Raw genomic sequence first — 27,885 nt, 5'->3', positions numbered from 1 at the left:
CTCGCGTAGAAGTTCAGGCCAGCAGGCATCTTCTCAGCCACCGACAGAGATGTCCTGCACCTTATCTGAGGCTGCAGATCTGGCTGAAGCAGCTGGCACAGCTCAGTCACCACCTCCTTTCTAAATCGCAGCCTTCTGACACACTGCTCCTCCGGCATGTTCATGTAGGAAAACTGCTGTCGGAAAACCCTGCCAGCGTAAGGTCTGCTGTGGCGACGTCTGTTGGCCCTCCTCCGTCTGGCCATGCCCGCCCCCCTCTCCCAGCATCTCAGTGCCCTTTCCAGATGATTCAGCAGCAGGACGTTCCCCTCCAATGCAGACCCCATAATAAGTGCCCACAGGAAGGTTACCCGTTGTCAAGGCTCACCAACAGCAAGGTGATGGTCAGAAGGCTGGAGATCATCTGCCTGCGCTGGCTCAGTGGTCAAATGGCTCTCAGTGTGCAGCTCAGCAACTCTTTGTAGCTCTCGAGGAAGTTGTGCTCCAAAAATGGCTGCCGCTTTTAAACCACACCAGTCCCCTTTAAATAACGCTCCTCCAGCCCGAGAGCGACTTGGTAAGGCCCAGGTAAGCTGTCACTACTAGCGCCAGGCGCTATGGAGGGGGGCGCCACTGAATTTCCGGTCCGGGGCGCCAAAAAGGCGTTGCACAGTCAAATGACATCATAATCAGACTGCGCCCATGAGCGGGTGCTAAGATTTAGCGCCGGCGCTAAATGCATGCTCAATATGAGGCGAGGCTTGCGCCCGCCCGGAAATTGGCTAACGCCCCACTTCTCGGCCTCGTTAGGCGTTAATCGGTGGCGCTATCAACCGAATTTTTAGGCCTATATGTTCCTACATTACAACAATGACTACACTCCAACAGTACTTTCTTGGCTGTAAAGTGCTTCGGGATGTGCTGAGGTCATGAAAGTCGCAGTATAAATGCAAGTCTTTCTGCTTTTCTTTCTATGCAGCTATGCCTCCACTTAAATTGCTAAAGTAAGTAAATAATTCTGTGGTAAATGTCACCTGGCATATGTAAAGATCACAAATACTATGATAAATTATGAGAGGTGCTCTCCCAGTGTGGCACCTCATTTATTGGGAGCACGGATCGGAGAATCAAGAGCATTGATCTTCATGCTTAATTTTTTGATCCGGCTACTGTTAAGTATGGTTGCATACTGGGAACACAGCCTTGCAAAATTGCACAAAGGAGTTATCGCCTGGCGGGGGGGCGGGGGGAAGCGCCTCCCGAGAAATTCGGCGGGGCGTTGCTGAGGCGCTACCCGATAGCACCGTGTCCCCACCAGTAGCGGCCCGGGCCGCAACCCCTTAGCGCCCCGCTGCGGCCCCTTACCACCTTGTGGCAGAAATTCGGCTGCATTCCGCAAGGCTGCCGCAGGCGATGTCAGTGCCAGCCTCGTGGGTCGCGAACCAGGCCGATCTCTGCTAGCGGTGCGATATTTAAAGGGGAGTTGTGTCCGTGACCCGTGCCGTCATTTTCTTTTTTCGTCCGACCTCCAGGTCAGCCCTCTGTAGTGGGCCGAGTGTGGGCCATTGGTGGCTCTGCAGAGTACGCAGCAGTCCTCCCCTTTAACTGAAGGGGAGGGGCTTTGAAACACAGCAGCGCTCTGCGGAGCCTTTGAAAGAGCTATATAATTTAGTTCCACTCCCCAGCTTTTTCCCCATAACCCGGCAAATCAGTCCTCTTCAAGTACCATGTCCTTGTACATGAATCACTGAAAGTGAATGTGCAGGTGCAGCAAGCCATTAGGAAGCCAAATAGTATGCTGGCCTTCATTGCAAGAGGATTTGAGTACAGGAGTAAAGAAGTCTTACTCTAATTATACAGGGCCTTGGTGAGACCACACCTGGAGTACTGTGTACAATTTTGGTCTCCTTACCTAAGGAAAGATATACCTGCTATAGAGGGAGTGCAAAGAAGGTTCACGAGATTGATTCCTGGGATGGCGGGACTGTCGTATGAGAAGAGATTGAGTAAACTAGGCCTGTATTCTCTTGAATTCAGAAGAATGAGAGGGGATCTCATTGAAGCATACAAAATTATTACAAGGCTTGATAGGGTGGATGCTGGGAAAATGTTTCTCTTGGCTGGGGAGTCTAGAACCGGGGGCCACAGCCTCAGGATAAAGGGTAGGCCATTCAGGACTGAGATGAGAAGAAATTTCTTCACACAGAGGGTGGTGAATCTTTGGAATTCTCTACCCCAGAGGGCTGTGGAGGCTCAGTCATTGGGTATATTCAAAACAGAAGACGATAGATTTCTGACTAGTAAGGGCATCAAGGGATATGGCGATAGGGCCGGTGAATGGAGTTGAGGCAGAAGATCAGCCATGATTTCATTGAATGGCGGAGCAGGCTCGAAAGGCCAAATGGCCTACTCCTGCTCCTATTTTTTATGTTCTTATGTACATGTTCAATTGCCTTTTGAAAGTTCCTATGGAAAAATAATTTGTTCTTTGTCATTGTTTCTCGGTATAGATACATTTCTTCAGTGTGGCTTTTGATTTTTTATATACACCAGAGAAATATGCAGTGAGAAACTAAACTGATTTAAAAAAGAAAAATTATGGCACAGATCACAGCGCCTCTTGTGCACACAGATGAAACCCTGAGGCACTTGCTGCAGAGTGCTGGAGGAACTATGATAGGGAAGGTACAATTATGCAAATATTTTGGATATGTTCAAAAATCCAACCCTATTGGCAAAACATGCTACATGAAATTAAAACAAATCACTCAGCTCCCCACTGAACTCCATATGCCACACCGCCTTCTGGGACTCCATATAAAGACCCCTTGAGTTCCATGCACATGAAAGGTTTATTTATAACCTAACAGTGCATCTCACTGAAAATCTCTAGCCAATCTAAAACCATTCATTATGAAAGAAAGACCTGTATTTATATAGCGCCTTTCATAACCTCAGGACATCCCAAAGCGCTTTACAGCCAATGAACTACTTTTTTGAAGTGTAGTCACTGTTTTAATGCAGGAAACATGCCAGCCAATTTGCACACAGCAAACTCCCACATACAGCAATGTGATAATGACCAGATAATCTGTTTTAGAGATATTGGTTGAGGGATAGTGCTGTGGGATCTTTTACGTCCACCTGAGAGAGAAGACGGGCCTCAGTTTAACATCTCATCTGAAAGACAGCACCTCCGACAGTACAGCACTCCCTTAATACTGCACTGGGAGTGTCAACCTAGATTATGTGCTCAAAGTGTCTGGAGTGGAACTTGAACCCACAACCTTCTGACTCGGAGGCGAGAGTAGTACCCACTGAGCCACAGCTGGCACTATGGAATATGATGCATACTGAAAAAACTGTACCGTTTGTAACCAAGAGAAATTATTTGTAATATCAAGCTATGTGACTAGGTTGGAAGATACCTAGCATTAAAAAAAAATTCTGGACCAATCAACCTGATGGGCTAAGGGATTTGCTCTGGGACATGGGCATTGCTCACATTACCACAGTTATTACACATCCCTAGTTGCCCTGAGAAGATGGTGTTGGGGTTTGAGGCATTCATATAAATGCGTATTTAACAAATTAAACTTGTCCTCCACAGCATTCCTTTTCTGCTTTGATATTTCTGTTGATAGTTTTCTTTCATTTCGATCTGTTCTGTTCATCTTTCAATCATATTCTCAGCAAACATATGATGAAAACTGATAGATGCTCACAGATAGAATCACCAAGGGCAACATATGGATGAGAAATAGATGGGGCCAAGGATGGAAACGTGGGACACACTGCAGAAACCATGGAAAGATGAGCTGACTGTATTGGGACATGAAGATGGACCATGGAGTAGAGGCGGTATTTTTCTCACTATGGATCACCTAGTCTAATCCCACTCTCCTACTCACTCCCCATTCCTATTATGATTTCTCCTTTTACAATCAACCAACAAATTCTGTTTTAAAAGTGTTTATGGACTCTGCATCCACAACCGTTTCTGGTAGAGAATTACACATTGTGCAAAGAAATATTTACCACCCTCCCCTTTAATCCTTTCTGTGGTAATCTTAAATGTGTGCCCTCTTGTTATTGTCTCACTGACCAGTGATTCTGATGTTAATGGAAAGCAATATGTCCTGCTGCACAGCATCCACTAGGTTGCCTAGTATTATAGCGCCATTGCAGATGATTGCTTTTAGCCCCAAACTATTAGAACATACAGCTGAAAGCAACCAACAGATCAAAAATGATTGATGAACACACTTGGGACTTATTAATATTCACATGATTTACCCATCTGTTACTGGTGGGGTGTTACAGTGCAGTAGCTGGAGAACAATCAACTGCAACAAAAGCTTGGCTTGTGGAAGGAGAATTCTAGAAAACATTAAAGGTTAGTAAGATAAATAGTTCAAACAACAGAACATGTTTTATATCACTTATTAGCTTTTATTCCCATAATTGCACATAAATCTCAATCTAGTCAGCAGGCCTCAGATTTGAAATATATCATTCACTTACATCCATGTACACTGTTTGCAAAGACAATATCCTTCAAGGTAAGAATGCACCATCAATTTAAAAAGCGGGCATTGTGTTGCATTACTTCATAGGATGTACATTTATGCCATTTATCTCTTTGTCTGTCACCAGTTAAAATGTATCTGCGCGCTGCTTTTAGCACCACTGCTCATCCCCTCAAGCAACACCTTGAGAACAAAGCACACAAAGAGGTGATATAATAATCATGAATATTCAAATATTCCTTTTATCCCACTGATGAGTCTGAACATTATAACGCATCTGTGACTCCACCACCTGTGACTAATGATGCCTTCCTCATAACTGTGCATTCTGTTTGGACAACAGGTGGAGGGTGGAGGGCGCGGCGGGTGGAGGGGGGGCGGTATTATTCGCTTTAAAATATAAACGGAAGAAGACAGCTGATCTGAGCTGAGCCAGACTGTAGCAATTCCTTCACATTCCACCATTGAATGGTAACTCCTACCCCATATTTTGTTGTATCTCTCTACGTTAATTTGCTCTGCAATAGAGCTAGTGTACTTGCATTGTAATTTTGCGAATTGACAATAATTGAGTGGGTGTTAAAATTTGCCCATGCTCCTAAACATGTGCCTGTGAATAAATATTTCTAAAGCACAGTAATACTCAGACCCAAAATTAACGCTTTTTTATTGCTTGTGGAGCAGCAATTAGCACAGAGCATGCAAATGTAATCAGGATTTACTTAATTCCCACATTGTGCTAATTTCTCCCATTTGTCGCTGGTGTTAAAGCACGAGAGGGAACAGTAGTGAACAGAGCAAGAGATATTGGCAGAAAGATGAGTTCTTGGTGAACTGTGGAGCATGAATGTCAGGCATGGGGACAATTTTAATCCTACTCGCTCAGCAGAAACCTGGCAGGGGGGCAGTTAAAATCGCCCTGGCTCCTACCTGTCCGAAAGCCGCTATGATCGCAACATCTGCAATTTTAACCTGCTCTCTTGAGCAGGCAGCAAGGACACACGCCCGGAGCCAACAGGGTCCTTTTTCACATATGTATGTTGCCGCCTGATGACATCATTGAGACCCGACTGTAATTTTAACTCACGCCTGAGCGGGGAATCCACCTGGAATTAAAATCAGGGCCTTATAACACTCCATAGTTAGGAAGAGGAGGAGCAGCAAAAGCAAGAGAGCACAGCTCAAGTGCTGAAACCCACTGTAACACTGCATTGCCATGACTGAGATTTAGCCATCATACTGTACACTTAATCATGAGTCAGTAGAAAGTCCTGTTTTCACCATTACCAGCAATAGTTACTGGTATTCTTTTTTTAAATTCATTCACGGGATGTGGGCGTCACTGGCAAGGCCAGCATTTATTGCCCATCCCTAATTGCCCTTGAGAAAGTGATGGCAAGCTGCCTTCTTGAACCGCTGCAGTCCATCTGGTGAAGGTACTCCCACAATATTGTTAGGTAGGGATTTCCAATATTTTGACCTAGCGACGATGAAGGAACAGTGATATATTTCCAAGTCAGGATTGTGTGTGACTTGGAGGGAAACTTGGAGATGCTGGTGTTCCCATGCACCTGCTGCCCTTGTCCTTCTAGGTGGTAGAGGTCGCGGGTTTGGGAGGTGCTGTCGAAGAAGACTTGGTGAGTTGCTGCAGTGCATCTTATAGATGGCACAAACCACTAACACGGTGCACCCTTGGTGGAGGGAGTGAATGTTTAAGGTGGTGGACGGATATTCTTTAGCATAAGAACTGTCTCCTGAGATGCATGAAGTAATTTCAGGTATGCCAAGGACTATGACTACTCTGACTCAGCCCGTGTGAGCGAAACAAAGGAAAGCAGAATTGAAAGCAAAAGTAAAATAAAAAATGATGAAAAATCTCTTATGGTATAGCTGATTATTTCTCACACAAACTCATATGAAATAGCAAACCTTGACAATATTTTTCTACGTCAATATTTTAGTTCTGAATTTTTTTGTCACAGTTTAGTTTATATTGTGGGGGGTGGTGTGCGCCCAGTTAGCTTCACCTCTGACTGTCTTTGAGCAGTTCGAATCGCTCCCACACCCCTGGGTTCTAGACACCGGACTTAGGTACAGGCGGCGATACAGAAAATCGAGTAGACAGTGGTTTGGTGCAAGAAAACCAAAATTTTATAAAAGCAGAATAAAACAGAATCTTATGAGAATTACTGATATCAATACAGGCATAAACAATTACACTTATATGAGAATGGGGAACACACGGCACATCGAGGGAAACAAATACATTAAAAATCCTCTTATCCTTATCCCACCCCCTATACCTAACTAGATTAAGCTATGAGGGGCCAGGAATTCATGCTCACCAATCCGAAACCTGTTGCTTTAACTGGTGGGGTTTTGAGGTCAGCTCTTTCTGTCCTTTGGGGTGTCCCGTCACCACGTGGTCTCAGGGCGTGGCGCCGAAGTTGTTTATGCGAAGCACCCTCCTTTTTCTCAGCTAACGTCGTTGTCGAGTCGCGATGGGTCTTCTTCTTTTTCTTCCTCGGGCGGTCGTCGACAATATTGCTGCGGTTGGGGGTCAGTTGGTGGTCTTTACCGTCTAATGATTTCGCTACCCAAGCTTCGAACACCAGTTTATTCTTAAGCTGGGCCCTTACTGTCCATTGATTTTGCTACCCATTCTTCTAATGCCAGCTTATTCTTAAACTGGGCTATGATTCTGGGGTTTTACTGTCCAAGCATGTAATGCCAACTTATTCTTCAAACGCCAGCTTATAACTAGGCGTTTGTCCCCCAACGCGTCTTTCCGCTGCCCTTCTCTGCTCTTATCGGTTTACCGTATTCGTCGTCTCGTCTGCCTGTTTGTGGCCTGTGTGCCCTGTGTGCTTTCGACTCAGGTTCAGTTCTCCTCCTGCGTTTGGCCCTGGTGTAATGGGCGTCCTTGGTGTTGAGTGCTGCAGGGAGCGAGAAGATAGCCCGCCACGAGGCCAGGGCACGAGAACGAGAGGCAGCAGGTCAAGACCACAAGCAAGAGATAAGAGCGCAAGAGAGTGATCGCCACCGATGGGCCTACAAGTATACCCGTTCTTCATTCCTTATCTGCACACCAAATCAGGTCAGTCCTTTGTCTAACTTTTGGCGCTCTTTCAAAATGATTACAGCCATTTACTTTAACGACTTCTGGAGTGGTTGTCTCCGTGTTTAATGGCCTCGATGTCCTGGTTGTTTGTCAGTTATAAAACTTAATTGTCCCCATCCTGACTTGATGGCTACTGTGAGCTGTTACCGATTAAATATGCAGAAACCTAATGGCCTCGATTTAGGCCCATTCTAACTTGATCTATTTCAAGGCGAAAGAATACATATTCTGTGTTTGCTTTAGCTGTCTGGCTCCACAGAGTCTTTTCAAAGATTCCTGCATTTTAAGTTTTGTTTCAGGGCCTGACTATTTGCAGGGCCTCACTTTTAAAATCCTGTCGGTTTTGGTCATGAGATTACAGAAGCCATTTTGGGTAGCCTGTTTTTAATAACCTGTCCATACAGGGTCCCTTTATTCATAACTTTGGGGAACGCGGGAATTTTGAGAACCCTACACTCCCCCATGTTGATACTAAACTCGCTTTAAGTATCATCCTGATAAGGTGAGCAAAATTTCCGACCCTCCATAGTCAATCTTCCCCTGTAATTACCTATCTAAGATACCCACGACACATGCACTTCCCATTCAGTAAAAATGTAGTGTGCATAAGCATACATAGAATAATTACAGTCGTTTACACACATCCAAGCATGGAGGGGGTCCAACACCCCTGCACTACTTGGTACACATACATCTTTATTAAAACAACACATTGCAAATCTTTATTAAAAACAACAAAACACAAAAAAAACTAACAATCTTTAATCAGAAATACAAAAAAACTCAAACAGGTGTATCTCCCTCCACCTTCACATAATGTTCCTTCCAGGTCCTCTGGTTTCGGAATTCTAGTATTTGACCCTTTCCCTTGCACTGAGTGCATACTAGGTACAATACTATCCCCAGCTGGCAAACCACGACGATGTGGGAAGCCAGTCTAATCCACGAAGGGACCTCTATATTATTGAAAATGTCCCACCAGGGTGGGATCACAATGTCCAATATCTTAGCCCCTATCTCTACCGTTTTCTGTTCTAACGTGTAGAAATGTTTCTGCGAGACTATAACTGCTTTGAGTATTTTGGTAAGGTGTTCTGGGAGAGGGGGGATTTCATAGCCAAAATGCGCTACGTACTTTTGCAGGTTGGTGAAATTCTCCTTTACAGTGAGGTGAACAGTGGAGGGTTCAGGAATAGGGACAATTTGTTCCTGGGCCACTTGAACTTCTGCCTCGGGTTTAAAGCAGAAACTGCTGTCACTTACCGGACACCAGCTATACTGTCGATGCTGGTAGTGGGGCTCCCCTGTGGTGACACAATATGTCCCACCTCCTATATATGCTACCTGTGGGGGAACATGGCCTTGTGCCATTGCCTTCTTGGTACAAATTATAGGTTTTGCGCCAACAGCTTTAAACCCGCACTGTGGTTTTGAATAGGCGTTCAAGTGCTGGGGACACAGTATTATGTGTGCTCCGGCAGCCCGAGAGGTCAGTACCTGTCATAGCGTGCTCCCACTTTATGATGTAAGGTGGGACTGCTGTGTGCACCCCCTTGAATGACTCCAATGTTCTCTACCCTGTATACTGGTGCAGGTCGGGCTGTCCTACCCATGACCGGCATTCTCACTACTATACCCATGATGGTGTGGTTAGACCATCCACAATCCACTGGGACTGGGTAGGCCTCCGAAGCTAGCCGGAGTTGACACGGGCTTAACGCATTCTCAAACGGGTGAGGGCTGCGAGGTGATTGTTGCTGATCCAGGAGGGGACTAAACCCTGTTTTAAATCCTCCATGTTACTGCGGCCCTCGCCCAGCAACCATGCCCTGTATAGCACGCACACCTCGTTCTGTGCAGCCTGGTCTGAAGCATTTCTGTCCTCTCTGATGAGGGCATTTACAGTCTTTGCATGCTTCTCCAGCTGCGCTATAATTTCTTTTAAATGGACCATCATGGCCTGGTCCTCATGTAACTCCGAGCCTACCACCTTGTTCTCATCCATTAATATCTTCCTTAACTGTGTTTTTAAGCCGTTTACCTGGGTCTGTAGCTCTATGTCATCCAGACTGTTGATGACAGAGGACCCTGAGTTAAACGCAGTAAAAACATAATTCCATACTCCCCTTCTTTGTCTCCCTGTATTACCAAAGTACTCGCGGTGTGTGGTGTACAGTTCGGTTTTGTCTACATTAGCGAAATCGAACTCGTAAAACTTCTTAAGCATGTCCTTTAACAGGGCCTGGTATAGCTGCTCTGTCTCTTTGGGATACCACTCTGGTAAGTGTACCTCAGTGAGGTTTAAAATCACGAAGGCTACCGCGTAGTGTACCCCCTGGTATAGTATCTGATCCGTAGGCACCAGTACCAGCCCATTCCCTGGTCCCTTGGTGGTGGTGGGGCACCCCTCTCTGTGTGTCCTTGCTGCCGGAGTCGTGGGCAGGGGCTTCCGGGCGTGTGCCACTAGCTCAGTGGCTTTAACTGGGGCTGGGTAACATGGGACTATGCAGGTGTGTAGGTGGGAATCCCATTCCACCCCCTTCCCCTTATCCTGCCATGTTGCGGAGAAGATGATAGATATGCCTGTGGGGCAGGCCCTTTTCGACCCCCACATACAGACATTGATTCCCTGTTCCGACTCCCACCACTTATCCCAACATACGCTAGTCCCTTCTTGGGTCCCGGTGACCGTCCGGTGGGTGTCGTTCCCCATTCGTTCCCAGTCAGCTGTACAGTCCCCCATGTCAGTGCTCAGCTTTCTGAGCCACCACCACCTTCCCAGGGAAATCTGTCCTCTACAAGTCAGGCACACGCGTTTCCCCTCAGTGACCCCGACCCGTGAGGCCACAACCTGTACGCTGGGGCAGGGGAGGGAGGCCTCCCCGTAGGTGAACCTGGTCTGGCTGGAGTACCGGGTGGAGTTGGATCCCAACCACCCGGGCCACCTTCCTTCATGGGCGTAGATGGCAGGCTCCTCCACGCCTTGTTCGCTGCTCACTGCAGTCACCACTGGTGCCTTCACTCCCGAGCACCCATAGATGTGGGAGTCCTCCACATCACCTCACTTTCCAACGCTCATCCCTATCAGGATGAATAGGAGTACGCCCCCCTTCATTCTGCAATCCTCTTTCTGCAAAGAGCATATAGCCAGGTCCCGAGGAGATTCTCTGGCTTGGGTGAAGCATAGTCGAGTCTTGCGACCTTGGCCCAAATACAAACATTCTTAAAAAGAACACTACTATTATATAAACTACCCATCACCTTATTTAATACTTAAACTAAACACCCAAACTTAGCAATATAAACTTACGTAAACTATGTACATCCGCCGCCCGTCTCTGGGCGGCCAGGCTAATCTCTGTTTGGACTGCGGCACACCGCTCCCTTTGGTGTGGCCGCACTATCCTGCACTTTCGGTCCCTCGCAGCCTGCGGCTGCTGGCTGGGGACCCCTGTCCTTGGAGTTCCCCCTAACTCGGGAGGCAGTCCCTTTAAAATGGGGAGCTGGTGACCATGGTTTCCTTGGCTGGGGCGTCCGTGGGGACCTTCTGAGGACTTTGGCGGGTGGGGCTTTCTTAGCTGGTGGGCCTTTAACCCGAACCGCTGCCCCCTCTGGTGCGGTCTGTGGGCTTACCACTGCCGCTTGGTGGGGGCCCTCACCCTCAGGTCCCAAATCTGGGTCCGGGGCGGGGTCTTCGACCTCAGGTCCCTCCTCCTCTAAACCTGGGTTAGGGGCAGGGTCTTCGCCCTCGGGTCCCTCCTCATCTGGAGCCCAGAAGAGTGGGGGAGTGTCCCAATCGGTGGGCAGGATGGCCCCTCTCCTCAAGCAAGCCACAGCGCCTGCCTGTGTAGTCTGTGAACTCGCTCCCGCCGCAGGCTGAGGATTTCTATCCTCAGACTCTACCCCAACTGGCTGTTTTCTCTTTTCGGGTTTAAACAGTTTACACTGATTAATATGGAACCATTTGGTGCGCTGAGGCATCTTAACGGCGTATACCATGGGGCTGGCTTTGTCTACAATGCTGTAGGGCCCCATGTATAATGGTTCCAGACTCCCTACTCGGGCATAGTTCCTCACCATGACCTGATCCCCTACCTCCCACTCGTGGTGTTTTCGGGGTTCTAACAGCAATCGGTTACTCCAATGCTGCTTTCCCATGTTCCCAGCCGCCTGCTCGTGGACCTGTTTAAGGTGCTCGAAGAGGTTTCGGGTGAACCTGTCCCGGTTTACCTCCCTGAGCTGACCTTCTGTGAGCACCGGGGCTAGTACATGGGTGGGGGTCCGCATAACCCTGCCAGTCTTCAGCTCGTACGGGGAGTACCCCGTGCTTTTTGACTGGCTGGCCCGGATCCCCATCAGAACCAACGGTAGGACCTCGGCCCATTTTTGAGGCGAGTCCACCGTCTCCTTCCTCAACCTTTCCTTTAGGGTCCTATTCATTCTTTCCACAACCCCTGATGATTGTGGGTTGTGGGCCACGTGCCACTTCCCCTCGATGCCTAGCAGCATAAGGGTATTCTACATCACCTGTCCGGTGAAGTGACTCCCTTGGTCGGACTCCACATACTGTGGTAGCCCCCACCGCGAGAACACCTCCCGGACCAGGATCCTGGCAGTACCCAGAGCTGTGGCTGTTCTGCAGGGGAAGGCCTCTACCCATTTCGTGAAAACATCGACCAGGGCTAGGTAATACTTATAGCCTCCCTGGGCGGTGGGCAGGGGCCCGATGTAGTCGACCTGTATCGACTGCCATGGTCCCTCTACCCTCCTGATGTGTCCCATAGGTACCTTCCTTTTGTGGGGGTCAGGGTTGTTAGCAGCGCACACCAGACAGCCGGTGCAGAACTCGCGGACATCTTCCCTGAGTCCTGGCCACCATCCCGTCTGTTCCACCCGCTGCCAGGTGGTCTCAGGACCGGGGTGTCCCGCTCCTGGACCCTCATGGGCCAGTTGAAGGAATTCCCTCCAGTGTTGCTGCGGCACCACCCACTGTTCCCCCCGGAACAGCATGCCCTCTTTGACGGAGAGGGTTGCTCTGCCGTAAGGACCCTCTACCCTTTTTCCCTCAGTCACTGCACTGAGGACTGCCTTGAGGATGGGGTCTTGGGCTTGGACCGTCTTAAGGTCTGGGGCTAAAACTACGCCTGTACTCCCTTGTGTCCCGTCCCTACCTCTGACTGCTGCCATGGGTCTGGACCCAAATGGGTCCCAGAAAGTGCCTGTGCGGGCACCCTCCTTGGCGAGCATGTCCGCCTGCTGGTTGCCTTGGCTGCGGGGTTCTGTGGAGGAATGGGCTTTCACCTTGTGGATAAAAACCTCCCCTTCCCCCCCCACTGCTGCTAGGATCTTTTCCAGCAGGGGTTTCACTGTGAGGGGTCTCCCGTCGGCGGAGGTGTATCCGCGGCGGGACCAGATGGCCAGGTACTCCGTAAACGAATTGCACGTAAACATGCTGTCCGAGCAAATCGTGTATGGGGTGGGGAAGATTTCGGGGTGTGTAACGACGTACACTACCGCGGACAGTTCAGCCTGCTGGGCGCTCATGGTGCTGGGGAGCTTAATTGCCAGGGCAATGTTTGCCGCTGGGTCATAAACCCCACACCCCGTGAGTCGCTCGCCAGCAGATACCGTGCTGGAGCCGTCCACATAGATTTCACGGCCTGTGGGGTGTATCCCGGCCCATAAACCTATGTCCACTTCCCAAACCCCTTCTATGGAACACCAGTGGGCTGTTCCAGGATATGCCAGGTTGGCTGCGAGCTTAGGCTCGCAGAGACCCTTCACCTTTAAGTCCATCTGTGAGAGGAGCAGGGTCCAGCGAGCAATGCGGGCGCTGCTCACCGTTCCATCCTTGATCCTACCATCCAGGAGCATCTGGGTGGGTGTGTGATGGGTGAGGAGGGTGATGGGAGAGGTGCCTGTGGTGTATGTAACCGTTCCACCTTTAAGAGAACTATTTTAAGAGATGCACTACTTTATCTTGGCTGCTGTATACTGTAATACCGGTGGTGACCACACCGGTATATAAGTGCTGTGTAATGATTTATTGGGCAGTTCAGCCTGACCTTCGACTAGTAAAGACCTGTTGAATTTATTCTTGTGGTCTGTGTGCAGTGATTCTTATTAACAATAACTAGAACACACAGACTTAACAGTGGCGACGATGACGATCTTACCCTGCGGCAGAGATATATCCAAGGCAGTTTAACAGGCGTCGAGAAGAGGCATCCGCCCTCATCATCCTGCTGAGAAAAGACTCGGGTCTGAAGAGCAAGGAAGAATCCTGACACGAAGCCTTCCATCAGCAACAGGCAGTGATCATCCCTTCTATCACGGTGGTGGGTAAGCCGATCAGTGACGAGCAGCAAGTCGGCCACGTTGGCTGTGAAGTAGGGGAGGGAAAAATGGAGGATATAAGGGCAGAGAACTCGACCACGGCCGGGGGAAAGAGCCGGACAGAAGTCGGGGCCAGAGGCGCTGAGACTGGGGCAGCGTAAGGCACGGGAGCCGTGGTGAATGCAAACGCAGCCGGTGTAAAAGACCGGGCTGCAAGCGGGCTGGGAGACACAACAGCGTCGAGAGAGAGCTCGACCGCGACTGGGGAAAAAGGCCGGGCAGCTACCGAGGCCGCGAGGCGCAGGAGAAAATAAAAATAATTTTAAAAAAAAACGCGGAGAACTCAGCCGCAGCCGGGGGAAAGGACCGGACTGCAAGAGGGGCTGGGAGGCACGATTTGAGAACCGCTGGGGAGGGAGAACGCAGCAATACGGCAATCGCCATTACAGCCAGCGGGGGAGAAAGGCAAACGCGGGAAGCCGCCATTTTTGTAGGCGGGGGAAGAAGACAAGCGCGGGAAACCGCCATTTTGAAAAAAAAGAAAAGAAAAATTTCTTTTTGTTTCTCAAGAAGATTGTGAGGATGCCTAAGCGTGGTAACATCAACGATTTCGATGCCGATGTTGAAGATTGGGCCACGTATGTAGAACGCATAGAGATTTATTGTAAGGCAAATAAAATATCAGATGAAGATAAAGCACTAACCTTACTAAACTCAATGGGTGCGAAGACATACGGGCTATTGAAGCATCTTCTATCACCGGCTAAACCGGCGGATCAGGCTTTCGCTAATATTGTTGCTGTCCTGAGAAATCATTTGAACCCCACACCGCTGATGTTAGCGGAACGATTTAAATTTTATGCGAGAACGCAACTGAAAGAGGAAAGCAACGCGGAGTATTTAATTGAACTGCGTAAGCTAGCGAAATACTGTCAGTTTGGGGAAAGACTGACAGAGGCGCTGAGAGACAAATTCGTGTGTGGATTGTCGAAAGAAGGAACACAAAAGCGGCTGCTTGAAGAGAATGATCTTACACTTGATAAGGCTGTCACTATTGCAGCATCGCACGAAGCCGCAGCGAGAGGCACTGTGGAAATGCAGCTGAAGGCAGCGGTACTCAGCGTAGATCAAATGGCTTTGGGTACAGCGAAATGTTATCGTTGTGGAAAGACAACACACGATCAGAACCAATGCTGGTTTAAAAATCAGGAATGTAGAAAATATGGCAAGCTTGGTCACATAGCTAAAGTATGCCGGTCAGGAAAGAAGACCAGCAACAAAAAGTCACCGCAGGAAAAGTGCAGAATGGTACATAAGGTGGCTGAGAAGAGTTCGGATGAACAGAATTCGGATTCAGACTCCAACAGCAAGGAACTGGGTAGTCTGAGAATTCACAATGTGAGTAAGGAAGCTGACCTACAAACTATCTGGGTCACACTTCAGATAGCAGGAGTCCAAGTGAAGATGGAATTGGACACCGGATCGGCGTTGACGGTCATGAATAAGCAAGATTACAAAAGGTTATTCACACATATTCCCCTACGGGATATGGAGATAGTATTGCAGACATACACGGGGCAAAGAGTATACCCCATGGGAAAGATAAAAGTCAAGGTGGTACACAAGGGCAAAGAACACCAAGGAATGGACTTATATGTACTACCTGAGGGAGGTCCACCACTCCTGGGACGGGAGTGGATCAGGAAAATAAATATGGACTGGCACTCCCTAAAAGCAATAACGGTAGATTCCGGAAAAAAAGATGTCAAACCTGAACGATTGTCCAGAATATTGGATGAGGCTAAAGAGGTGTTCCAACAGGGACTGGGAACACTGAGAGGAATTACAGCAAAAATCAAGATTGCAGAACATGCAAACCCAAAATTTTTCAAAGCCAGACCGGTACCTTATACGATACGACCTGCTGTGGAAGCTAAGCTGGAAGGGCTAGAACGTTCAGGAGTACTGTCTAAGGTGGACTGGAGTGAGTGGGCCACGCCCATTGTTCCCGTCATGAAGCGTTCATCGAGTAACAAGCCAGGGGAACCGGGGAAGGTCCACATCTGTGGAGACTTCAAGATCACGGTTAATCCGGTGCTTCACATGGTGCAATATCCACTTCCGCGGATTGAGGATATCTTTGCTTCATTGCCTGGCGGGAAACACTTCACCAAGATAGACCTAGCGCAAGCGTACTTACAGATGGAAGTTGAGGAAGAGTCGCGCCAGTATCTCACAATCAACACGCACCGAGGCTTGTATCGATATAATAGACTGTTTTTTGGAGTGGCTTTGGCTCCAGCAATTTGGCAGAGGGCCATGGAGCAGGTATTACAGGGAATTCCAAGCACTCAATGTTACTTGGACGATATCCTGATTACAGGAGATGACGATGAGGAACACCTTGCAAATTTGAAACTGGTGCTCACCAGATTGAAGGAATATGGACTTCGAGTTAATCGCCAGAAATGTGAGTTCTTTCAGAAATGGATCTCGTACTGTGGTCATGTCATTGACCAGGAGGGGCTGCACAAGTCACCTGACAAGATCGAAGCTGTTGTGAAGGCTCCCGCTCCGGAAAATGTATCCCAGTTGAGGTCGTTCCTAGGGTTGATTAACTATTACCATAAGTTTCTGCCAAATCTATCCACGGTGCTGCACCCGCTGAACGCTCTTTTGCAGAAAGAAGTACCATGGAAGTGGAGCGAGGACTGTAAGAAGGCCTTTTGCAAAAGCAAGGCATTGATCACCTCAGAGGAAGTGTTGGCTCACTTCAACCCAACGCTACCTATTCGTTTAGCTTGTGATGCTTCTCCTTATGGTATTGGAGCAGTACTCTCACACAAGTTGCCAAATGGCTTGGAAAGGCCAGTCGCATTTGCATCCAGATCATTGACCTCCGCTGAGCGCAACTATGCTCAGATAGATAGGGAGGCTCTCAGCCTTGTGTGGGGAGTAAAGAAGTTTAATCATTACCTGCAGGGCCAGAAGTTTACACTGCTGACAGACCACCAGCCGTTGGTATCCATTTTTAACCCTAAGAAGGGTGTTTCGGTGATGACAGCACAAAGGCTCCAGAGATGGTCCCTTTTCCTAGGGGCACATCAATATCAGATAGAATTCAAAGGTACAAAGCAGCATGGTAATGCTGATGGGCTGTCGCGCCTGCCACTACCTACTGAGGAGGAGGCACCGACGGTTGACCCGGTGGAGTTATTTCACTCGACCATCATCGAATGTTTACCTGTGACCAATGCAAATATTGAAAGGGAGACTAGGAATGACCCGACACTGTCCCGGGTCTACGAATTGACAGTAAAGGGATGGCCAGCCCATGGTGATCCACTGTTACCGGCATTCTCAGCAAGACGAGAACAGCTGTCCATCTGTCAGGGAACATTGATGTATGGAACAAGGGTGATTATCCCTCCTAAGTTAAGAGAGAGAGTTCTAAAAGAACTACATGAAGGTCATCTGGGGGGAGTCAAGATGAAAAGCCTTGCTAGGGCTTATGTGTGGTGGCCGGGTATCGACCAACAGATAGAGGATCTGACGAAAAGCTGCTCAGGGTGCCAAAAAGTCCAAAATGCACCTCCAATTGCACCGCTGCATCCATGGGAATGGCCTTCAACCCCATGGCAACGTGTACATATTGACTTTGCTGGTCCATTCATGGACTCCATGTTTTTAATTGCGGTGGACGCACATTCTAAATGGCCAGAAGTGATTAAAATGACTACCACTACCTCGGAGAAGATGATCGCGGTGCTAAGAACGATATTTGCAAGAAATGGATTGCCAGAGCAAATATGTTCAGACAACGGACCACAGTTCATGTCAGAGGAATTCCAGAAATTCCTGAAGAAGAATGGGGTGAAACATTATACCTCTGCCCCATATCATCCAGCTACGAATGGGCTGGCCGAGAGGTTTGTACAGACGTTCAAAAAGGCAATAAAGGCCATGAGCGAAGATCAGATTCCACTGCAACACAAGGTGGACAATTTCCTACTGGCATATCGAAACGCCACCCATGCAACAACAAACCAAAGTCCTGCCATGATGTTCTATAACAGGAGGTTGCAGTCCAGGTTGGACTTGTTAAAACCAAATGTGCGGAGGGAAGTCGAAAACAAACAGTTCCAGCATATCAATAACAAGCCCACTCGGAGTTTTGAAATAGGACAACCGGTGTTAGCCAGGGACTATAAAAACGAGAAATGGCAATCTGGAACAATTCGGGCCAGACAAGGACCCCTGATGTACACGGTAGATGTTGGTGAAAACGTAATGCGACGTCATGCTGACCAACTGGTGGGATCGTGAACAAGGGTCGAGCCCATGGTTACGACAGAGACAACCGTGGAGGAAGTTAGTGAACCTGAAGCATCTACCTCAGAAGTGAATATACCTGATGATGATGTCCTATCCATAGGGGATCAACTAGATGAGTCACCCCAGCAACGAGAACCAGAGACCCCTGAAAGGCGTTATCCGTCTCGGATCAGGAGGCCGCCTCAGAGACTGAATGTGTGAACTGTTTTTACATGAAGTTGTGTATATATGTTATTATGTTATGTTAAATGGGGAATATATACTGTTAAGCTAAAAAGGGAGGATTGTGGTGTATGTAACCGTTCCACCTTTAAGAGAACTATTTTAAGAGATGCACTACTTTATCTTGGCTGCTGTATACTGTAATACCGGTGGTGACCACACCGGTATATAAGTGCTGTGTAATGATTTATTGGGCAGTTCAGCCTGACCTTCGACTAGTAAAGACCTGTTGAATTTATTCTTGTGGTCTGTGTGCAGTGATTCTTATTAACAATAACTAGAACACATAGACTTAACAGTGCCTGTGAAGATCAGCGATCTTTTCACAGCGCAATGTGTGGCCTCTCACAGTTGGAGTAGCTCCTCCCCACATCCGTGAGTATCCTGGAGGAGTAGACCACTGGCCTCAGCCTGCCATGCCGCTCTTTGAGCAGCACAGCACTCAGGCTGTCCCCGCTGGCTACTACCTCCAGGAAAAACTCTTTCCCCCCATCTATGGCCCCTAGAGCTGGTGCGGTCTACAAGTCCTCCTTGAGCCTGACAAATGCTGCCTGGCAACCCTCATCCCAAACCCACTCCACTCCCTTGTGTAGGAGTCGGAGCAGAGGGGCTGCTGTGGCGGCATAGTCTTCAATATAGTCCCTGCAGTACACGGTTAGCCCTAGAAACGACCTCACACTCGTGACTGTGTTGGGGACTGGTAACTCTTGTACCGCTTCTCTCCTAGCCTTATCTATGGCCCTTTCTCCAGCGCGTATGGTCAGGCCTAGGAATTTCACCTCCTGCTGGCTGATCTGCACTTTCTTGGGGTTTACTTTAAAACCCTTTTGCCCGAGCAGCTCCAGCAGTTTGGCCAGTAGTGGGCCATGCTCCTCTCTCGAACCGGTGAACAAGAGCAGGTCATCCACATACTGTACCAACTGTCTGGGCTGGCTGAAATCCTTTAAACTGTTTGCCATGCACTGATGGAAAATGCTGGGGCTGTTGTGGAAGCCCTGAGGTAAACAGTTCCAGGTGTACTGTTGCCCTTTAAACGTAAAGGCAAACTTGTACTGATCCTCCCTCCTTAAAGGGATGGACCAAAACCCGTTGGAAATATCCAGCACCATGAAAGTGGTCGCGGATGCTGGGATACCTCCTATCAGGTCAGCAACTGCTGCTACCGTGGGTGCACAGGCTGGGATGTTGCTGTTGAGCACCTGATAGTCCACCGTGGCCCTCCAGGAATTGTCCGGCTTTCTAACTGGCCACAATGGAGAGTTTACGTGGGTGGCTATCGGTCTCAGAACTCCCTGCTGTACTGAGGAGGACATGGCTGCTTCCATGTCTGGCTCTGCTTCCCTGGGGAAGTTATACTGTTTCTGTGGTTGGGCCATGGGTTCCCCATCTACGCTGACCTCAAACCCATTGACCCTCTCGCAGTCGTGTTTCTGTGTGGCAAATGTGGCTAGGTAGGCCTGCACAAATGCCTGGAACTCCTTTGGGGTGTTACTGACCATGAGCTCGAGGTTGTAACCCTCTTTGGGCTTCATGGTGCATAGGGTCCCCTTCCCTTCATTCCCTGGGATTACTACTACCTCGCCGTCCTTTCCTGTATTTGCCCCCCATAGGCAATGATTTCTTAAATCGACCAGGATCCCATGGCCTACAATAAAGTCGGCTCCCAGGACCCCTCTTCCACCCTCCACTTCCCATTTCATCAGGACACAGGTCCACTTAGAGCGGAGAGGTTCTAAACGAATGGCGAGCGGGATGGAAAATGAGCCGGCCTGTTCTTTGCCTATGAATCCCGACAGACTGTATGGGACCCCGTTAGATAGAGGCGAGGTGGTGAGATTAGCTGAATGGACCACAGTGCATGATGCCCCCGTGTCCAACAGATAGGTCCCCTTCACCTTTTCTACCTCCATCTCCAAGAGGGGTCTTTTACATTCATCGTACCGAAGGGAACACAGGTAAACAGGCTACGCTGGCTCTAGTCAGGGCTGTGGGTTGGATGGGGCTGACGGGGTCAGAGCACCAGTAGCGGCTTCTACTCTCCCGTGGCCAGTCAATAAGGACCTCATGGTGTCCAAAAATGACTCGACCGCGGCGGGAGAGATTCCTGCCTCCTGCTTTTGGGCTGGGGCTGTGGAATTCTTTCCCTTGTTGTCTTTCCAAGGGTTTTTGCACTCCTTCCGCCAGTGACCATCCTTCCCACACCCGTAACAATTCGTCTTTGTGTTGGGGGCGTTATTCCCTTCCTGATGCCACTCTTTCCTACCCTGTCCGGGTTTTACCTCATGCACCTTCCCCTTGGGTGGGTGTGCATCGGTTCCCCTACCGTTCTTATAGGCTAGGGTCAACTGACTGATCATCGTAAGTTCGGTGGTCTGGGGATTCTTGGGCCTAGAAATTTGGTGGGCTGCGCCACCAGTTAACGCCCAAAGAGGGCACTTAGTGGCTTTAGCGCCACTGGCCATGCCCGCCACGAAATTTAGCGGGGTGCTAATGGCGGCATTCGTTAGCCTGTAGTGCTGCGCCGCCAACGATGACGTCATTGGTGTGCGCAGCGCCCCGCTACCGTCCCGATCGCGATATTTGGTCGCGCCCCCCGCTGTAACACCAGTTGCAATCTGCGACCGGTTCAGGGGGGCTGACCTGCGGTGGTAGTGGCGCTAATTAAAGGGGAGGTGCGGGGCGGCCATTTTTTTTGCTGGACGCCTGCCAGCACATACTCGCGCCGCTGTCCCCGGCCTCCTGAGCACCCCCCCGGGCAGTGTCGGCTGTGTCCCAGGAGCCCGGCACCTCTCCTTGGTGCCAGGCTCTTTTGCCGGCACTCGCGATCTCTGATCGTGCTGGTGCAGGCCCCTCCCCTTTAAGAAGGGGAGGAAGGCCTGCAGTACCGCAGCGCGCCACACGCTGCGGCACGTTGCACTGCGATATTCAGTTTCAGCGCCCCAAGAGGGACGCGGGGCGCCTCAAGCAGCGCCCCGCTTCCGTTTGGGGCGCTGAAACTGAATATCGCGCTGGCGCAATCGGCTCCTTCTGGGGTGGAACTTCCGGCGCCCAGGCGAGCTTGGCACCCCAAACAGGGCACCACCGAATTTCTAGGCCTTGGGGTCGAACCAGACTTCCGCCTTGGCCCGGACCTGTGGCAAGCTGTTTGCCACCAGGCAACGGAGCCAATGGGCCAGGGGATCCCCGTTCAGGAATGCCCGGTTAGGTGCCCCCGGACAGGCGCTCCTATAAATTGGCCATAACCTGTCCGCGAAAGCCTGCGGGGTTTCCCCTGTGAGCTGGATGGTCTTCTCCACATGGGAGAAAGGACTTCCCTCATTCATCCCCAGGGCCTCCAGAACTTCATCCCTGAGCTCCTCATACCTGCACTGCCCTTTCTTACATTCGTCAGAGGGAGATTGGAGGAGCCGACTCTCCAGGGAGAATAGCAGCATTTTGGCCTGCTCAGCGCCATCGCAGTCGTTGATGCTGGCTGCCTGCTCTACGTCCCTGAAGTGGATCGAGGTGTTCCCTTTTTCAGAGAGCTTTGGGATATGGCTCACCATAGCCCTAAGCTGTTGGGTGCTATAGGGTAATCTGAACTGGTTTTGGAGGGGTCCCTCATTGTCGCCATTGACGGGTGGGCCGAACCTCCGATGTCGGGCTGGGCACATCGGTCCCGGCTCCGGCCTCTCTGGCGGGGGTTGCTCCACCTCCGCTCCCACCTCTGACTCCACCTCTGACTCCACCCCCCTTGCTGCCAGACCACGCTGAAACCTGGCGCTACGGGTGGTGGTCGTGAGACCTCCTGTTCCTCAACCGGGTCATCCCTGGGCACTACCAGTAATGTTTGAACCGTTCTCCCCTCGTTCCCCATAAAATCCGCCTGACCTGCCTTCGGGCTTATGAAGCACACCATGCCTTTTGCCTTCCTCAGAGCCAGGCTCAGATTTTCTATCTGTTCCTTGCAGGGGCCATGATCTGCATCTTCAAACCCCTGTTCGCTCGCTAACTTGTAAGCTGCCTTTACCTCTTTCACCTTCGCCTCCTGTTCTCTAACTTGCCTTGCTAGACGGGCGTTCTTTTCCCGCAACCTCAACTCATTACCCTTGGCTTTGGTGACCTGGCACTGTAGGTATTCCAACTTGGCCTTATGTTCTCCCATTAAATGCATCCTTTCCTGATTCAGGGCCTGCAATGCTACCAGTAACTTTTCCCCTGCTAGAGCCTTGTCCTGGATCTCCAGGGCTGACTCCTTTAACTCGGCTGCCTGTGCTGCAATGAGCTTGTCCAGAAGCTGGACCTGCTTTTTGAAACACATCAGCCAGACTGCCTTCTCTAAGGATTTCTTGTGCTCCCTCCCTTCTGTCCACTTAGCTGCTGCATCTACCGAACGCCCAGCCCTTAACAGATTGATGATCCACTTCTTTGCGATCTTCACCTTGCTAAACACATAATCAGAAATCCTTTCTTCCATCATGGTTTGTTCATCCAAACCATTGTCTACTGTATCGCACCCCTGTTGCCGGAGTCCTGCCGCGGTCGTCATTTCTGTGGGGGGTGGCGTGCGCCCAGTCAGCTTCACCTCTGACTGTCTTTGAGCAGTTCGAATCACTCCCACACCCCTGGGTTCTAGACACCGGACTTAGGTACAAGCGGCGATACAGAAAATCGAGTAGCCAAGTGGTTTTGGTGCAAGAAAACCAAAATTTTATTAAAGCAGGATAAAACAGAATCTTATGAGAATTACTGATATGAATACAGGCATAAACAATTACACTTATATGGTAATGGGGAACACACGGCACATCGAGGGAAACAAATACATTAAAAATCCCCTTATCCTTATCCCACCCCCTATACCTAACTAGATTAAGCTATGAGGAGCCAGGAATTCATGCTCACCAATCTGAAACCTGTTGCTTTAACTGGTGGGGTTTTGAGGTCAGCTCTTTCTGTCCTTTGGGGTGTCCCATCGCCACGTGGTCTCAGGGCACGGCGCCGAAGTTGTTTATGCGAAGCACCCTTCTTTTCCTCAGCTAACATCGTCGTTGAGTCGCGATGGGTCTTCTTCTTCTTCCTCGGGCAGTCGTCGACAGTATTGCTGCGGTTGTGGGTCGGTTGGCGGTCTTTACCGTCTAATGATTTTGCTACCCAAGCTTCGAACACCAGTTTATTCTTAAACTGGGCTCTTACTGTCCATTGATTTTGCTACCCATTCTTCTAATGCCAGCTTATTCTTAAACTGGGCTATGATTCTGGGGTTTTACTGTCCAAGCATGTAATGCCAACTTATTCTTCAAACGCCAGCTTATAAGTAGGCGTTTGTCCCCCAACGGGTCTTTCTGCTGCCCTTCTCTACTCTTATCGGTTTACCACATTCTTCGTCTCGTCTCGTCTCATCTGCCCGTTTGTGGCCTGTGTGCTTTCGACTCGGGTTCCGTTCTCCTCCCGCGTTTGGCCCCGGTGTAATGGGCGTCCTTGGTGTTGAGCAGCGCGGGGAGCGAGAAGATAGCCCGCCTCGAGGCCAGGGCACGAGAACGAGAGGCAGCAGGCCAAGGCCACAAGCAAGAGATAAGAGCGCAAGAGAGTGATCGCCACTGATGGGCCTACAATTATACCCGTTCTTCATTCCTTATCTGCACACCAAATCAGGTCAGTCCTTTGTCTAACTTTTGGCGGGCTCGTTTAAAATGATTACAGCCATTTACTTTCACGATTTCTGGAATGGTTGTCTCCGTGTTTAATGGCCTCGATGTCCTGGTTGTTTGTCATTTATTAAACTTAATTGTCCCCATCCTGACTTGATGGCTACTGTGAGCTGTTACCAATTAAATATGCAGAAACCTAATGGCCTTGATTTAGGCCCATTCTAACTTGATCTGTTTCAAGGCAAATGAATGCATATTCTGTGCTTGCTTTAGCTGTCTGGCTCCACAGAGTCTTTTCACAGAATCCTGCATTTTAAATTTCATTTCAGGGCCTGCCTGTTTGCAGGGCCTCGCTTTTAAAATCCTGTCGGTTTTGGTCACGAGGTTACAGAAGCCATTTTTGGTACCCTGTTTTTAATAACTTATCCATACAGGGCCCCTTTATTCATAACTTTGGGGAATGCGGGAATTTTGAGAACCCTACAATATTTTCTGAATTCTTATCTTCTGCAACTGGTACACTTGCATCAAAATGTAATTAATTGGAAATTGTGTAAGGGGTTCTTGGATCGCAGAGGTTTCTCTCCCTAGAGGCCTCTCTCTCTTGCACAGTAAAACCTTAAGTGGTTCGACCCACTCGCCCCTTAGGTTCTATACACTGGACTTTGAGGCAGGAACTACAATGCAGAGAATACTCTATAGACCAAGTTTAATGAAAACGAAATGAAATTTTATTGCACAAAGGAACAAAATTGAATGTAAGCCAATAAGTTACATGGGAGGGAAAAACAAATCATAATACAGTACTAACCAACATATATACAGGCATGTTATACTTTACAAAAGTCATCTCGAAATGGGGAAACACACGGAACATCGAGGGATAACAACTCATAATTAATTATACCCAAAATGCCCACCCCCTAAGCCTGGCTAGACCAGATTATGAGGGGCCAGAAGCATGCTCACCAATCCAATGAGAAAGTATAAGATTTTGAAAGGTCTGCGTTTTGATCCTCTCAGGCGTCCTGTCTCCACATGGTCAACGCTGCAGGCTGCGACTCTCTCTCTTCTTCCTCGAGGTAAATGTCATGGACAGGCTGGATGCTGGCAGGTCTGGACGGCGGCGTGGACGGAGACCACCTATTTGATCATGGTCAAATAGGTTTCTTTGCAGAGCCCAGCTGATTTACCATTTTCAGATAGGTTTCTTCTGAAGGGCTGCTGTCCTTCGTCTCGTCAACGGCCCGGGGTTTGTCGATGATCTCCCGATGGTTACCCCGGGATGGGACGCAGACTCGAATCACCTTCTTGGCTGGTCTCCGGATCGACGTTCCTCCACGGCTCTCGAAAAAGCAAGCTAGCTCAAAAAGCTACCAGCTGCAAGTTCCAGGCTGCAAGCTACAAGCAAAAGCTACCGATGGCTACCCCGGGACTCCAGTTATACTTTTCCGTGGAGGCCCTTATCTCCTGCCAAATCAAGGTTAGTCTTTGTTTAACTTTTGGTGGGCTTGTAGCACAGCGGGGTAGTCTTTGTTTTTAAAGTATCTTTGAATGGCCGGTAACGGCCATCTCTGGTCTGGAACGACCCTGTATTGTCTTTAATGTCCTTCTGATGTCTTAAACGGTGCTTGATGTTCCCCCTATGAATATGAAACTGTTTCCCTTTGTCTGGGTAAACATTTTGATGGCCTTTATCTACAGGCCGATCTGATCGGATCTGCATCCAATCTATATGTATGGGGCTCTGTCTGGTTTCGTTTTCCCTGAAACTGCCTTCCAGAACCTACTGTGGGCTGAATCCACAAAAACTGTCTGAGGACTGCAGGAACCATTTTAAAGTGTCCCAAAAGCTGCTCACGGGGTCTGCCGGCCATTTTGTGTGTCCCTTTTTCTGGGCTTCTTTTAAAACAGTCTTTAAAAGTTAAGACCTTTTCTGCCAATAGACCCTTATAGGACAATGTTCAATTTTGCGAATCTTACAGTCCCCCCTGATGATACTATAACTTGCTTGAATTATCATGTCTCTGGGTGAGCAAAATTTTCTGACTCTCCATAATCAAACCATCCCCTGTATTTACCTATCTATGACCCCACGACACATGCATTTCCCATTTCAGAGAAAACCCACAGTGTACATTAAGCATCTATAGATGGCAATACATTGGAATTAAAATCTGATACACACATTTCCAGGTGTGGAGGGGGGCCTAATACCCCTACACCACCTGGTTCATACATATTATTTTTATTAATAACAACTCACATAATAAACTTCAATAAAAATAATAAAGAAAGAAAATACACACAAAATCACACATGAATACGATCTAAAATAGAGGAGGGAGGGGAACTTTAACTCTATACATAGCAGCAAAATTTAAACGGGTGTCTCCTCGTCTACCCGCACATAATGCTCCCTCCATTCTCCCCTGTTCTCATACTACTGGACACGCTTTTCCCTCTTACAATGTACAAAGAGTAAATAAATCACAATAACAATCTGGCATACTACGAGGATGTGAGAGGCTATCCTAATCCAAGAAGGGACTTCTATATTAGTGAACAGGTCCCACCACTGTGGGGTCACTATATCTAATATGTCTGCCCCTATTTCTAATGTCTTCTGCTCCAGCGTGTAAAAATCTTTCTGTGAAACGGCAACGGCTTTTAGTATCTTGGTGAGGTATTCAGGGAGAGGGGGAATGATATAGCCAAAATGTGCAACGAATCGTTGCAGATCGGTGAAAATTTCCTTGACAGTGAGGTGAACAGTGGACGGTTCAGGAATGGGGACAATTCGCTCTTGGGCCACTTGAACTTCTGCCTTGGGTTTGAAGCAGAAACTGCTGTCACTGACTGGACACCAGCCGTGCTGTCCATGTTGGTAGCGGGGCGCTGCAGTGGTGACACAGTATGTCCCACCTCCTATATATGCCACCTGCGGGGGCACATGGCCTTGTGCCATTGCCTCCATGGTGCAATTTATAGGCTTCGTGCCAGCAGTTCTGAACCCGCCCTGTGGTTTCGAATAGGCATTCAAGTGCTGGGGACACAGGATGATGTGTGCTCCCCGGCTCTGGCACCCCAAGAGGTTGGTACCCATCATTGCATGCTCCCATCGAATGACGTACGGTGGGACCACTGTGTAGCGAATGTGTGCACCCGCTTGAATGACTCCAATGTTCTCCACCCTGTATACCGGGGCGGGTTTAGCTGTCTCTCCCATAACCGGCATTCTTACCACTATACCCATAATGGTGTGATTAGACCGCCCACAGTCCACTGGGACTGGGTAGGCCTCTGAAGCTAGTCTAAGCTGGCACGGACTTAATGCGTTCTCAAAAGGGTGGAGGGCTGCGAGGTGCTTATTGCCGATCCAGGAGGGGACCAAACCTTGTTTTAAATCCTCCAGATTACTGCGGCCCTCGCCCAGTAACCACGCCCCATACAGCACGCACGCTTCGTTCTGCGCAGCCTGATCTGACGCATTCCGATCCTCTCTGATGAGAGCATTTACCGTTTTAGCGTGTTTCTCCAGCTCAGCTATGATTTCTTTTAAGTGTAGTGTCATGGCCTGGTCCTCATTTAACTCAGAACCCACTACCTTATTCTTATCCGTCAGTATCTTTCTTAACCGCCCTTTTAAATCATTGATCTGAGTCTGCAGCTCCACATCATCCAGAGTGTTGATGACGGAAGTCCCTGTGTTGAAGGCGGTAAAAATATCATT

This window comes from Somniosus microcephalus, chromosome 3 (genome assembly GCF_052327205.1).
Source record: "Somniosus microcephalus isolate GS21.2 chromosome 3, FLI_Smic_1.0, whole genome shotgun sequence".
NCBI lineage: Eukaryota > Metazoa > Chordata > Chondrichthyes > Squaliformes > Somniosidae > Somniosus > Somniosus microcephalus.
The sequence above is the reverse complement of the archived record's forward strand: the minus strand, read 5'-3'. Positions refer to the sequence as shown.